This window comes from Panicum virgatum, chromosome 4K (genome assembly GCF_016808335.1).
Source record: "Panicum virgatum strain AP13 chromosome 4K, P.virgatum_v5, whole genome shotgun sequence".
Lineage (NCBI taxonomy): Eukaryota > Viridiplantae > Streptophyta > Magnoliopsida > Poales > Poaceae > Panicum > Panicum virgatum.
In genome coordinates this window covers 13,298,062-13,308,505 of record NC_053139.1, presented here as the reverse complement: position 1 = coordinate 13,308,505, position 10,444 = coordinate 13,298,062, and positions in this window count along the sequence as shown.

Sequence of the window (10,444 nt, the reverse complement as noted above, 5' to 3'; positions counted from 1 at the left end):
CCTTTTTTTTTGTTTTTTTAATTCAACATTGGTGACGGGTGTTCATAAAGACACGTCACCTATATCTTCACATAGGTGACGCGTAACTTTACAGCCGTCACCTTTGTGAGTCATTGGTGATGCGCAATACCTACAACTGTCACTTTTTCTACTCATTGGTGACGCGCAAAACTGCAGCCGTCACCTTTGCTACTCATTGGTGACGCGCAAAACAATAGCTGTAACCTTTGTGAGTCATTGGTGACGTGCAAATCCTACAGCCGTCATCTTTTCTGGATATTGGTGACGCGTGTATTCTTCAGCCATCACCAATGACTCATTGGTGATGTGTATACCTAAACAGCCGTCACCAATGATAGTCATTAGTGACGGGTGTTTGCGCGTCACCGATGTGGTTCACATCAGTGACGAAAATTTAGCGACGCGCGTTTTAGCCGTCACTAATGTATCTTTTCAGCCGTCACTAATTAGGAGTTTTGACATAGTGTTAGCCCTAGACCATGCCAGACTTCAGGATCAATTGTAGCAATATTGAAGGATGAATCAACGTGTAGCATTGGATCACACACTGATGCATTTTATCACACACTGATGCATTGTGGATGGTATGCAACAGTTAGCATGGATCCAATCACTGACTAAGAAGGTGGTAGGCAGTGTCTTGCTTCCAATTGTCAGATCAACATATATTGCCCCCCGGGCTGGAGAAACTGCTCCATCGAAATCCTTGAGCATCATATCAGTCTGAATCAGATCCTCTTCACCCAGCCCAAGTTTTTGATATGTAGCATACGGCATGATGTTCGCCGCAGCTCCTCCATCGATAAATATTTTGGTCATGTGTATTCTTTCATGAATAATGAGATGCTTACGCTCCTTGTCACTTGGCTTGTCAAATGTTACTTGCATACGATCTAGGGACAATTGTACTATCTCTTCCTCCTCCCTCGACATCTCCCAGCCACCGTCAAGCTCTCCCCCTCTCTCTCTCAGCTCCCATCCTCCCTTCCTTCCTCCCTCAGAATCCCCCTCCCTTCCCAAGCATTGGCAAGGGCTGGCGAGTCGCCGCCTGGCGCAGGCGCGGACGAGCGGGAACGGGCCAGCGAGCCGCCGCCGCCGCGTGGCATGGCAAGCTGCGCCCAGGCGTGTCCACGAGCCGGCGAGCCACCGCCGTGCGCGGCCGGGCACAAGGGCGGGGGCGCCCGCCGCCTTGCGGCCCTGTGCAAGAGAGGCCGGCAAACCGCAGCTAGGCGCGGGGGCTGGGACGCTCAATGCCGTGGCAGGCGAGGGCAAGGATCTGTGAAGATCAACATGTATTTGTTTGTGAATTTTTATTTCATGTAATTGTATCGGTGAATCTTTGTGTGATGTGAATCAAATCAATTTCTTGTGTTGTGAATTAGAGTTGTGCTTTTACTTGTGTGATGTGTGCACTACTACAAAAAAGCTTAACCGAGGCAGTTTTCGCAAACGCCTCGGATTCAACGTCGCGGTTAATATGGCATTAACCGAGATGGTTTCGTGCCTGCCTCGGTTAAAGAAATAAAAAATTAAAAAATAGATCCAGGGCCCACCGAGCCCATCCACGGGCCGCCGCCGCCGTCGTGCCTCCACTCGTTCCGCCACCGGGGAGGCCGGATCCGAGGGCGCCGCTGCCGGATCCGGCACCGTCGCCCCCGGATCCGGCCCTGCAGTAGCTAGATCCGGCCCGCCGCGCCCGAGCCGAGGCCACTACGGGCGCGGATCTAAAGGACGACGTCGCAGTCGAGCCCCCGCCGAGACCGTCGGCCGTCGAGCCCATCTGCCGCCACCGTGGGATCCTGCCGTCGCTGTTGCGTCCCGTTGCCGTCACCACCTCGGTCGGGTCCGCACCAACGCAGTGGAGACGAGCCGCCGCCAGGAGGAGCACCGCCGGGAGGGAGGCCACGGGATCTCGTGGGCGCCGCCGGGAGGGAGCTCGCGGGATCTCGCCGGGGCCGCCGAGAGTCAGCGCTGCGCCCGCCCTCCTCCTAGCCAGATCTCACGCCGAGTGCCGCCGGGCAGCCGGATCCTGGCGCCGTGGAGTGGAGGGAGGTAGAGGAGCCACCGCCGGATCCGGGCGCCGCCGCCGGTTCCGGGCCTCGCCGGCGAGATCCCGTGGAGGGGCGACACTAGCGGAGGGGCTGCAGTGCTGCGCCCTGTCGGACCTGGGCTGCGCGCTGAGGGGAGGGCAGGGACGGAGAGAGAGAGAGAGTCTGTGCAAACCCTAAGTGTAGTATATATACGTGTGCTCGCAATTGGGTTTTTTGGGCTACCGGACTGGGCCTAATTTATTGAGGCGCCTCTGTTAACTGATTTTATGAGATGGTTTTTTATAACCGCCTCGGTTAATAAAAATTGACCATCTCGGTTAATTGTAGGCATTAATCGAGGCGGTTTTCTAATGTGCCCGCCTCCGAGGCCTTTTCAAAGCGCCTCGGTTAATCAGTTTTTGTAGTAGTGGTGATTTGTGATGGATATGTGAGATGAACATGTTTATGGATTCAATCTAAAGATTCTTGTAAGTGTGATTGTATTTTGTGAGCGAGTTGAAGTATTTTTGTGATGGAGTTGGAGCTCGGACTCCAAGGAAGAGGTGGCGTGGTCGTCGAGGCGGAGCTATTGTAGATGAGCAGAAACAACTTTTTTTCAATCTTTTGTCCTGATTCCAAAGCCCAACCAGGATATAAAGTTATCTTTTATTCCGATTGCATCACCTGGGACCAATGTTTGGGACCTTTAGTCTCGGAGTCGTGATCCCGATTGGGAAACCGGGACTAAAGCAGGTTTCCGACTGGAACAATATAGGTGCTTTGTACTAGTGAGCAGAGCGAGAAGCATCATAAGATAACGAACAAATATCCGAAGGCCAAATGAACATCTACTCTTCGTGAGCGAATTACTCTTCCGGAGGCTGAATTATTCGAAGCACCCATATGTAGAATACTGAAGCCGGAATACTGACTGTTCAACTCCTATAATTGTTTCAGCAGTAGGGAACGAAGGCACCGGCAAGGTTGTGTTTGGCCCCGTGGTCAATGGTTAAATATTGTCAGGCACAATTCATTGGTATATAATTGGTGTAAACAGTACTATGTAGAAAAGGCAAGCAAGCGCTAATCGAATCGGCAACTAAATATTGAATATTGCCAATCAACTAGATATTGCCTTCGGTCCGATAGTATGTGCCGAAGCCCAGAAATTCCGTTGATGAAGCCCCATGAACATGTATGCCGAAACCCAGTTAAGCCGAAGACCTCAGCTGGGTGGCCGTGAGAGGGATTAAGGTGGTATTCTCTAGACTAATTTTAGTCTCTGGACTAAAAACTTTAATCTGCACGTATCCAAGAGGGATGCAACTTGCGACTCCCGAGGGAGGGTATATTAGGACAAGCAAGATAACAGCAAAAGAAAGTCAGCCAAGATGATTAAATCTCGTGGAAACGGACTAACGAAGGCAGTAGCAGCCTTGTGCTGCCGTCACGTGAGATATGAAAAGTAGGACCAGGTGCAGTTTGTGCTAGCTGAACACTGAACAGTAATCAGAATAGAGAAGTCAGGTGAATGCAGAAGTAAACCGGAAGAAGCTTCAGTTCAGGCAAGTGCTTTGATTGTGTGACTTGAATAAACTTGCCAATATGTATCAACCAAGCGTTTTTTTTATATATTTTTCAAAATCGTTTTTTACAGAAATATATTTTCGGTTTCATAATTTACAGATTTATACCCCTACTGCTCGGCTGTGGGGCGGCCGGCTCCCTGCCGCCCTCCTGCCGGGCGGTAGGGACCTTAATGTAAATAAAATTTATTTTTAATTGCATTTTGGCCTCTGGGGGAGGCTGCCGCCCGGCAGCCGGGCGGCAGGTACCCACCGCCCGGTGGCGGGGCGGTAGGCCTACCCGCCGCCCGGTACGGGGGCGACAGGCTACTCCCGCAGGTTAAACCTTGACCGTCAGTGTGGCAGTGCGGCATTAAATGTGATTTTAAATATTTTGGATAGAAATAAAAACCGTTAGTAAAGTAGATGAATATGAAAAGTATAACTTAACAATTCATACACATACGCAACTGAGAATGAAATAGGTGATGTGTGAGAACAAAATAAGTATAACATGACGCCATGTCCATAACAAAAATACAGAAACAACTAGAAGCACCTCCTAACCACCCCGGCCATGTTGACCTCTTTTACGCTGTGCGTGGACGTTGAAGGTTTCATTCATTACAACCAAATTCTATAGAAATACGCACTGCCAACTCGTGGGCAGGAAATGAGGGTGCGAGAGAAGGAGCTCAGCTTTTATATTTGGGGGGACCTGCCGCCCCCCTACCGGGCGGCAGGCTCCCGCCAGGGGCCTCCGCGCAAAAAAAATATATTTATTTATATGTAGGTCCCTGCCGCCCCCCTGCCAGGCGGTAGGGGTATAAAACTGTAAAATGTTAAACTGAAAATATATTTATGTAAAAAACATTTTAAAAAAATATAAAAATAAAAAAAGCCGCTATCAACCAAATGAAGTAGTTGGGCTGGTTGATGGGGTTACCTTCGAAGCCCGAGGCCAGGGGAATGATCCCTGCTCGCCACAACATTTTTGTAAAATTATGGTACCTGGGCCGAAGCCTGCAGCTGGTCGCAAGCTCGTCGGGCCGAAGGGGTGCGTGTTGTGGGCTGAACCCCACGCCGGTCACTGAAGCCCACATTGGTTTAGCTGGCCGAAACACCGAAGTCCATGCCGGCTCACCCGAAGCTGGCAACGCCCAAGTGACCCGAAGCCCGCTAGGCCGAAGTACTGGAATACCGAAGGTATTCAAGCTGGGCTGAAGCTGCTGGCCCTTAGGGGTAATTCTTGCTGTCTTTTCTCTCTTTAGTTTGGTTGACGAGCTAGACACATGGTGGGCGCTAGAACCGCTAAGCAGCAAAGAGCAGGGGCGGATCCAGAAATAAAGTATAGGGGGGCTGAAACTTCTTCTTCCTCGAGCTTCTAAAGTCCTGAGCACCCCTTCCTCCATTAATGGCGCAAAAAATTATTGGGGGGGCTCCAGGGGGCTCCATGGTGTCCCAGGCGGTAGGGGGGCTAGAGCCCCCCTAGCCCCCCCTATAGATCCGCCACTGGCAAAGAGCGAGGAGGAAGAAAGTACATCCCCCGAGCAGCAAAGAGCGAGGAGGAAGAAGGTACCGAAGGAGAGAGATGACAGAACTAAACACACGGGGGCGAGTGAAGAGTGCTGAGCCAGCCACCCCCTCTAATGGCCTCTTGGGCCCTTTATATAGAGGAGGATGGACGCCACTTTGCCTCTGGGTCCCCGGTGAGTATAATATTTACAGTTAGGCTCTTGGGCCTTTACAAGCTCATTTGCTTATGTGAGCTGGACCATTCCTCCAACAATGCATCAAAATATACGAACACATTCCCATTCAAAGCAAGTACACATACTGATACTGATGGTTGCCCTGATGGGAACTTGGAGCTAATATCGACAATAATCCCAACCGGATGCATCCAAACATGCTTGTGTTTGCAGGCCACATTATCAAACTTTACAAATGAAAATCTATCCAAGAAATTACATATGCATCCATCTACATGTTCTTGCTTCTCATGGTTATTGCACAACAACCAGCTAGGTTTTGACAGATTTGGGCTCTCAAGAAACATGCGCTTCCATGAGATGGCCAACCGGCGAGATAAGCGGAGCTGAGTGCCGAGAAGCAGGCATGCAGTAGGTAATAGTGATCTATTTGGATAACCACTTCATTTTATCCCTGGACTGGGAGGCAGAGGGGCAGCAGCGGCCAGATGCATAGGTGGAGGGTAGTGGCGAAGACTGTATGCAGGTGGCATGGCGGTGTCTGGATGGAGGACACTACTAAAAATAATTTGTAACAATGTCCTAGTTTTTTGGAGGCATACCAAAATTTCAATTTGTAGGGGCGGGCGTAGGGCTAGGGTGAGCCACCCTTGGAAATTTCTTTTGTAGGAGCGGTTCACCCCCTCACTCGCCCCTGCAAATGGCGCCCATTTGCATGAGTGGCTAAGGGGGTGATCCATTCCTACAAATTAATTTCCTCCTCAAAATGGCGTCCATTTATAGAGGCGGCTGAGGGGGTGACCCGCCTCTACAAATTAATTTCCAAGGGTGGGTCAGTTGCTACAGTACATGTTATATGGTGTTTCTTTTTATGTGTGGCCGGGTATGTTACATGTGTGTGTTTGATGCTTATTTATATGTGTGGATGTACACAAGTGTAGGCTACTCATTGGGTTCTATAACTAAACTAATGAAATGCTTTATTTACTGGGGCATTCATGTGTCGGTGGCTGGGTGCCTGCTCTTGTGGGTTACTCGTAGGTTTATAAGTAAAGTAATGAAATAATGCTTTACTATGCCACCTATTAAAGGTATTTAATTTCTAGAGGAGTGATGTGGAGGTGTAATTGTACACTTTCTTACTCTGCTTCTGTTACTTTTGAAATCATTATACAGTTATAGTGATTTCGTCTATATATTCAAGTGTGCTAAGCAGATGAGTTCTTCTAATACTGTTTTTTTAGCAATTGCTTTCTTGTTTCATTTCCAATGAGTGCATTTCCCTCCATTTTATAGTGACTCTATTACTTGACTCCAAAGATGACTCAACTCATGCCATCACTGCACGCGTCATCGCTTCTGCTCTGCTTCGTGCTGCTCTTGCTCCGCGCGCTCGGCCGCGCCCTACTCCATGCGCTGCCGCTACGGCCTCACGCACAAGTCTGCGCGCTGCAGTGAGGGAAGGGGAGGGGAGGGGGCGCCGCTGCAGAAGAGGGAGGAAGGGGAGGAGAGGGGCCGGGAGGGGGCGGCGCTACAAGAAGAGGAGGGAGGGGAGGGCGCGGCACAACAGGGAGGGGAGGGGACACAGGCAGCTCTGGAGGGAGAGGAGGGAGGGGAGGGCACGGTGCTGCAAGGAGGGAAGAAGGGGAGAGGATGGCGCTCCAGGGCAGGAAGAAAAGGGAGGGGAGGGCACGACGGTGCAGGGAGGGAAGAACGGGAGGCGAGGGCTCGACGCTGCAGGGAGGGAAGAAGGGGGGGGGGGGGGCGAGAGGGTGCGGCGCTGCAAGGACGGGAGGTGGCGGCGATTTAGCGAGCGGAGGAGCAGACAAGGGAGAGATAGAGGAGATGTGAGAAATGAGACGGAGAGGGAGAGAATATAAAAAAAATAGGAATTTGATGATGTTCGCATCTCCATGGCGGTGATGCTCTTCAATTTTATCATTATCGGTTCATATTATGACCTGACGGTGATGCTCAGTGTCACCGCCGGGTCCAAAGGGAACCGGCAATGATGGGGTATGTGCAATAGCAGGTTCCGTAGTAGTGTATGTTGTATCCTTTATTATGTAAACTTGAATGATTGAAGTGATTTCATTGTTTATTGTTCCTGCTTCAGTTTCCAACCGTTATCAATATGCTTCCCATTGAATTGTTTTGTTTCTGAAATCCTGCATATCCGATTTAGGTTCCCGATCGGGCTTAACTGATTTTTCCCCATTTCCGAAGAAAATATGAAAAAAATGGTTAGGACATTTTCCCGGACCATTCTTGACCGCCTATATCCACTTTTCTATGTGTGCGCACACACACACTCACCTTTGCGCAATGTGTGCTTTTGTATGAAGCACTCATTTTTAGAATTACTATTTTCATGGACATATTGTACAACTAACAATTTCTATGTTACAGGGAATTTGTTGGTTCCAGTTTGTACAAGTTTTTTTTTGGAGATGCATAATATTTCATTTAGGGTCAGGTTTCTTGTGGTGGTGTGGCTTATGAGTCAAGTTCCTTTGTAAAAAAAACAAAATGGCAAGGTTAATAATGTAATTTCCTTTTATAGAGTTTCAAATAATTTAGTACTTGTCATTCACAAAAAATAATCAACACAACCGTATATTTTTCTAGAGAATATATGTAAACAAATAATTTATCACTTTGTCAATATCCCCTAGCTGGATGTGAAACGGAAACTGTAGCCGCCCTCTCGGCCTCGTGAGAGAGAGAGAGAGAGAGTCCCAGGACCTAAATAGGGCACGAATTAACACAACGGTGCGAGGAAACAGCTGTCCCAGCGGCTGAAGCAGGTAACGTCTCTCGTCTCCCTCGCCTCTCCCGATTCTCCATCTGCTGATTCAAATCCCATCAGATCGCCGCCGCCTCTCAGCTTCTCCCCTCCCTCTCGCAGCGCCTGGACTGGAGAGGAAGCTTGCGGCCGGCGTCGTCGCCGACTTTTGCCGTACCCTCGCATTCGCCCGAGCGGAATGGGGAGGTCACCGAGCGGCAGCACCAGCGGCGGCACAGCAGCCTGCTTCCGATTCTTGCCGGAGGAGGTGGAGGAGATGGAGGCGCTCGTGCAGAAGATTAACTTCGCCCTTCCAGACGGCTTGGTCCTCGACGCGCTCGCCAACAAGTTCACGGCCTCCCGTCGTCTCCGCGCCGGCAAGATCCCAGTGGTAGTTCAGCCGAAGCAGGTAGGTCTTCTTCTCCCACGCGGCGATCCGATCCAGGGAGCTCGATTTTCTGTCGCAGGAGAATCCGTTTTGATTCTTATTATCTGCCTGGGAGTGGGTGTTGTGTGGTTTGCCCATTTTGCTGCAGGTGTTGTGCTGGTTCCGGAAACGCCGGTACTCTCCTGAGGGCAGGGCGCCAGGGCCTCCTTGTGCAAGCAAGCGCCGCAGGCGATGACGCCTGCAACTGCGGCACGCGCTGGCTCCTCCTCAGGTGATCGATTATTGTTGCTGATGAAGTGATGTTACCTTACTTCTGCTCTCGCAGCTCATTTTTTTTCCATGGTCACTAGGTCTAGCTGTAACATCCCGGATTTTTCCGGAATGTTATAAAGTAAAAAAATATGAATTTCAAAATTTTTTGTGGCAATATTGTAAATATCAACTTAAGTAGGATTTCTACCTCCTAAAAAATCCTAGTAATTAAAAATTTCTAATATAATTAAGGGTATTAATTGCTAGTGTGGGAATTGTTGGAGTTATTTGGATTTATTTTGGCTGTTTCTTGTTTAATCGAATTCGATTTGGATTTATTTCTTTGTATGAAGTTGAGTGGAAATTAAATTGAGGTGTGCCCCTCAATTTAAATTCAATTGCTAGCCCTTGTGTGAGATTTAATTTGAATTGAACCATTCAAGTTAAATCAAATCTCTAACTCGGACCAAACCCGTTGGCTTCATCCAAACCCGAACCGGCCCTAACCTAGTCCGAACCCAGACCCGGTCTAACCCGAAGGAACCCAAGACCACCTAGACCCGACAACAGTCAAACCCAGCAGCCTAGCCCAGCTGCCACCCCTTTTCTTTTTCAGCCCGACGCAGCCCAGCCTACCAACCTGCTGCCTCACTCGTCCCACCAAGCATCAAGCCACCAGCCTCCACGACGACCTGTCACCTCGCACTCAGCCTAGCTCAACCCGCTCGCCTGCCTGCTACCCCGGCCCTCTTGCAACCGCCCCGGCCCGCGAACGCGCGCGCCTCATCACGCGGACGCGCAGCATAGCCCACAGCCCCTCCTCTCCGCGAGCCGCTGCCATCCCGGGCCCGCTTGCCAGGGGAACTCCTCCCCTTTCTTCCCCAAATCGGCAACACCGATTCCTTTGCTCTGCCGCAATGCTCCGCCCCTCCCTTTGGCCGCCCGCGCTGCGCTCCCCACTCCGCGACAACGCGCGGAGGCTGCCTGCCCGCCGCGCGCGTCCCCTTTCTCCCCTATCTCCCTCGCGGACCAAACCGCCCTCTCTGCACTGCCTTTTCTGCTTTTGACCGCCCGCGCCCTTCGCCTCTCACGCAGCGCTGCCTGCTCGCGTCATCACCTGCCGCGCGCCTCCCGCTGTCGGCCACCCGCTCTTGACCACCTTTGCGCGTGCTTGGAACCCTAGCGCTGCGAGCATCCGACCGCGGGATGCACGCCACGTGCCCTGCCCGCGCCCCCAAGCCACCTCCGTCGATCCTCGGCGTCCACGCCTTGGGAGCGCCCCGCGCCGAGCCCAAAACCCTAGCCACGCATCCTATAAAACCCTGCGGCCGCCACAAACCCTAGAGCCCCGAGCTCTTTTCTTCCGCCGCCGCCAGCCACCAGAACAGAGGGCCAAGAGGAGAGGAAGGAGAAGCAAGAAGGAGAAGGAGCTGAGGAGGAGGAGCACCGCGAGGAGGAGGAGGACGCCGCCGCTGGAGCACGCCGTCGAGCCTGCGCCCCGATCGGCTACACCGACGCACCTGTGCGGCCTGCTCTGCTCCGACTTGCCACGGCCACGCCTCGCCACTGCCCCAAGCCCGTCATCATCAAGCCTGAGCGGTGAACCCTGTCCACGCCTCCCTCGTCCCCCTTTCTCGAGCTGCCGGCCGCTGGCCAATGATCCATCGTAGACAACCATAGGGCCACCCTAC